We start from the raw sequence: 5,000 nt of genomic DNA, 5'->3' as shown, positions 1-5,000 counted from the left end.
CCCGCCTGGGACCGGGGTTGACCTGTTGTCCCTGCCGGACTTAGAAATTTTTTCTCTGCCGCCTGGGACCGGGGTTGACCTGTTGTCCCTGCCGGACTTGGAAAATTTTTCTCTCCCGCCTGGGACCGGGGTTGACCTGTTGTCCCTGCCGGACTTAGAAATTTTTTCTCTCCAGCCTGGGACCGGGGTTGACCTGTTGTCCCTGCCGGACTTAGAAATTTTTTCTCTCCAGCCTGGGACCGGGGTTGACCTGTTGTCCCTGCCGGACTTAGAAATTTTTTCTCTCCAGCCTGGGACCGGGGTTGACCTGTTGTCCCTGCCGGACTTAGAAATTTTTTCTCTCCCGCCCGGTACCGGGGTTGACCTGTTGTCCCTGCCGGACTTAGAAAATTTTTCTCTCCCGCTCGGAACCGGGGTTGACCTGTTGTCCCTGCCGGACTTAGAAAATTTTTCTCTCCCGCCTGGGACCGGGGTTGACCTGTTGTCCCTGCCGGACTTGGAGCCCCAGGAGGGGATCGGCCACCAGGTCAACCTCCGCTGAAAGCGGCCACGGTTTACCTGGTGCCCGGGGAGCGAATCGGACACCAGGTCAACCTCAGCTGAAGCGGCCGGGGTTGACCTGCTGTCCCTGCCGGACTTAGAAATTTTTTCTCTCCAGCCTGGGACCGGGGTTGACCTGTTGTCCCTGCCGGACTTAGAAAATTTTTCTCTGCCGCCTGGGACCGGGGTTGACCTGTTGTCCCTGCCGGACTTAGAAATTTTTTCTCTCCCGCCTGGGACCGGGGTTGACCTGTTGTCCCTGCCGGACTTAGAAATTTTTTCTCTGCCGCCTGGGACCGGGGTTGACCTGTTGTCCCTGCCGGACTTAGAAAATTTTTCTCTCCCGCCCGGGACCGGGGTTGACCTGTTGTCCCTGCCGGACTTAGAAATTTTTTCTCTGCCGCCTGGGACCGGGGTTGACCTGTTGTCCCTGCCGGACTTAGAAATTTTTTCTCTGCCGCCTGGGACCGGGGTTGACCTGTTGTCCCTGCCGGACTTAGAAAATTTTTCTCTGCCGCCTGGGACCGGGGTTGACCTGTTGTCCCTGCCGGACTTAGAAAATTTTTCTCTCCCGCTCGGAACCGGGGTTGACCTGTTGTCCCTGCCGGACTTAGAAAATTTTTCTCTCCCGCCTGGGACCGGGGTTGACCTGTTGTCCCTGCCGGACTTGGAGCCCCAGGAGGGGATCGGCCACCAGGTCAACCTCCGCTGAAAGCGGCCACGGTTTACCTGGTGCCCGGGGAGCGAATCGGACACCAGGTCAACCTCAGCTGAAGCGGCCGGGGTTGACCTGCTGTCCCTGCCGGACTTAGAAAATTTTTCTCTCCAGCCTGGGACCGGGGTTGACCTGTTGTCCCTGCCGGACTTTGAAATTTTTTCTCTCCCCGCCTGGGACCGGGGTTGACCTGCTGTCCCTGCCGGACTTGGAGCCCGAGGAGGGAATCGGCCACCAGGTCAACCTCCGCTGAAAGCGCCCACGGTTTACCTGGTGCCCGGGGAGCGAATCGGACACCAGGTCAACCTCTGCTAAAGCGCCCGAGGTTGACCTGGTGCCCGGGGAGCGAATCTGACACCAGGTCAACCTCTGCTAAAGCGCCAGAGGTTGACCTGGTGCCCGGGGAGCGAATCGGACACCAGGTCAACCTCTGCTAAAGCGGCCGGGGTTGACCTGCTGTCCCTGCCGGACTTAGAAAATTTTTCTCTCCAGCCTGGGACCGGGGTTGACCTGTTGTCCCTGCCGGACTTGGAGCCCGAGGAGGGGATCGGCCACCAGGTCAACCTCCGCTGAAAGCGGCCACGGTTTACCTGGTGCCCGGGGAGCGAATCGGACACCAGGTCAACCTCTGCTAAAGCGGCCGGGGTTGACCTGCTGTCCCTGCCGGACTTGGAGCCCGAGGAGGGGATCGGCCACCAGGTCAACCTCCGCTGAAAGCGGCCACGGTTTACCTGGTGCCCGGGGAGCGAATCGGACACCAGGTCAACCTCTGCTAAAGCGGCCGGGGTTGACCTGCTGTCCCTGCCGGACTTGGAGCCCCAGGAGGGGATCGGCCACCAGGTCAACCTCCGCTGAAAGCGGCCACGGTTTACCTGGTGCCCGGGGAGCGAATCGGACACCAGGTCAACCTCTGCTAAAGCGGCCGGGGTTCACCTGCTGTCCCTGCCGGACTTGGAGCCCGAGGAGGGGATCGGCCACCAGGTCAACCTCCGCTGAAAGCGGCCACGGTTTACCTGGTGCCCGGGGAGCGAATCGGACACCAGGTCAACCTCTGCTAAAGCGGCCGGGGTTGACCTGCTGTCCCTGCCGGACTTGGAGCCCCAGGAGGGGATCGGCCACCAGGTCAACCTCCGCTGAAAGCGGCCACGGTTTACCTGGTGCCCGGGGAGCGAATCGGACACCAGGTCAACCTCCGCTAAAGCGCCCGAGGTTGACCTGGTGCCCGGGGAGCGAATCGGACACCAGGTCAACCTCTGCTACGGCGGCCGGGGTTGACCTGCTGTCCCTGCCGGACTTGGAAAATTTCTCTCCCCGCCTCGGACCGGGGTTGACCTGCTGTCCCTACCGGACTTAGAACATTTTTCTCTCCCCGCCCCGGCCCGGGGGTTAACCTCGGGGCGCACAGCTTCCCGGGTCTGACGTGCACGTCCTGTCACCTCCCGGGCCCGGCGTCCTCGTCCTCCCTTCCCCTTGGGCCGGCTCGGAGGAAGTTTTCCCTCGGCCCGGCCTCCGGGTTAATTGTTTGGGCCCGGCTGACTGAGGCCAGGCTGCTGACGCTAAAGCCCGGGGAGGCGGGGGCCTACGGCCATACCGGACCGAATGCCCCCGATCTCGTCCGATCTCGGAAGGTAAACCGTCCCGGGCCTGGCTAGTACCTGGATGGGTGACCGCCTGGGAATCCCAGGTGCCGTAGGCAGCTTTTGGCCCCAGCGGGGGTAGAGCGGGGCGTGTGTCTGCCGTGCGGGAGCAGGGAAGCCGTGAGGCCAAGGCGGCGCGACGGTCCTGGGGGGCGCTGAGGCCTTTCCCTCTGCCTGCCTGCGTGTCGGGGGCGGGGGGGCGGGCGAGGAAGCTTAGGCCCTCACCCGGTGCGGTGCGATGGCTTGGGTCGGGTCGGGGAGAGGGAAGAAAGCGTGTGTGGAGCGTTGGTGGGGCAGGTGTGTGTGTGGGAGTGCTGGGTGGGGCAGGCCGTTGAGGCGGTGGCGGTGGTGGTGTTTTTGGTGGGAGTGAGTTGGGGTCAGGTGGGTGTGGGGTCCCCCCCAGGGGGGGTGGATGGTCTGAGGGTTAAGGCTTGGAACGTGCGTCTTGGGGGACCGTGGGTGGAGGTTGTTGAGAGCGGGGAAGGCCCTGGGTCTCGGTTGTGGACTATTAAGCCCGGTGGAGGGGGACCGTGGGTGGAGGTTGTTGAGAGCGGGGAAGGCCCTGGGTCTCGCTTGTGGACTATTAAGCCCGGTGGAGGGGGACCGTGGGTGGAGGTTGTTGAGAGCGGGGAAGGCCCTGGGTCCCGGTTGTGGACTATTAAGCCCGGTGGAGGGGGACCGTGGGTGGAGGTTGTTGAGAGCGGGGAAGGCCCTGGGTCTCGGTTGTGGACTATTAAGCCCGGTGGAGGGGGACCGTGGGTGGAGGTTGTTGAGAGCGGGGAAGGCCCTGGGTCCCGGTTGTGGACTATTAAGCCCGGTGGAGGTGTTGCGTACGGTGGATGTAAGGGGGAGGGCGTATGAAGTGACCGAGGAGTGGGCAAGGAAACGGGGGGAAAAATTTGGAGGCGAAGGCGGCCGAAAAAGGGTGCGGTTGACCTGGTGCCCGGGGAGCGAATGGGCCACCAGGTCAACCCCCGCTGAAAGCAGCGGAGGTTGACCTGGTGCCCGGGGAGCGAATCGGCCACCAGGTCAACCCCCGCTGAAAGCACCGGAGGTTGACCTGGTGCCCGGGGAGGGAATCGGCCACCAGGTCAACCCCCGCTGAAAGCACCGGAGGTTGACCTGGTGCCCGGGGAGGGAATCGGCCACCAGGTCGACCCCCGCTGAAAGCACCGGAGGTTGACCTGGTGCCCGGGGAGCGAATCGGCCACCAGGTCAACCCCCGCTGAAAGCACCGGAGGTTGACCTGGTGCCCGGGGAGCGAATGGGCCACCAGGTCAACCCCCGCTGAAAGCAGCGGAGGTTGACCTGGTGCCCGGGGAGCGAATCGGCCACCAGGTCAACCCCCGCTGAAAGCAGCGGAGGTTGACCTGGTGCCCGGGGAGCGAATCGGCCACCAGGTCAACCCCCGCTGAAAGCAGCGGAGGTTGACCTGGTGCCCGGGGAGGGAATCGGCCACCAGGTCAACCCCCGCTGAAAGCAGCGGAGGTTGACCTGGTGCCCGGGGAGCGAATCGGCCACCAGGTCAACCCCCGCTGAAAGCAGCGGAGGTTGACCTGGTGCCCGGGGAGGGAATCGGCCACCAGGTCAACCCCCGCTGAAAGCAGCGGAGGTTGACCTGGTGCCCGGGGAGCGAATCGGCCACCAGGTCAACCCCCGCTGAAAGAAGCGGAGGTTGACCTGGTGCCCAGGGAGGGAATCGGCCACCAGGTCAACCCCCGCTGAAAGCAGCGGAGGTTGACCTGGTGCCCGGGGAGGGAATCGGCCACCAGGTCAACCCCCGCTGAAAGCAGCGGAGGTTGACCTGGTGCCCGGGGAGCGAATCGGCCAGCAGGTCAACCCCCGCTGAAAGCAGCGGAGGTTGACCTGGTGCCCGGGGAGCGAATCGGCCACCAGGTCAACCCCCGCTGAAAGAAGCGGAGGTTGACCTGGTGCCCCGGGAGGGAATCGGCCACCAGGTCAACCCCCGCTGAAAGCAGCGGAGGTTGACCTGGTGCCCGGGGAGGGAATCGGCCACCAGGTCAACCCCCGCTGAAAGCAGTGGAGGTTGACCTGGTGCCCGGGGAGCGAATCGGCCACCAGGTCAACCCCCGCTGAAAGCTGCGGAG

The 5,000-nt window shown here is 63.9% G+C and overlaps 1 non-coding gene across 1 annotated transcript; it reads left to right on the top strand.

Annotated features, from left to right (window-relative positions):
- The first annotated feature begins 2,832 nt into the window (after positions 1-2,832).
- LOC142006032 (5S ribosomal RNA) lies at positions 2,833-2,951 on the top strand. Its single transcript, XR_012643181.1, has one exon. It is a non-coding gene; the product is annotated as a 5S ribosomal RNA (ribosomal RNA).
- The last annotated feature ends 2,049 nt before the right edge of the window (positions 2,952-5,000 follow it).

Source organism: Carettochelys insculpta, unplaced genomic scaffold (genome assembly GCF_033958435.1).
Source record: "Carettochelys insculpta isolate YL-2023 unplaced genomic scaffold, ASM3395843v1 scaffold_0038, whole genome shotgun sequence".
In the NCBI taxonomy this organism is placed as follows: domain Eukaryota; kingdom Metazoa; phylum Chordata; order Testudines; family Carettochelyidae; genus Carettochelys; species Carettochelys insculpta.
This window is presented reverse-complemented; position numbering and strand designations above follow the sequence as displayed.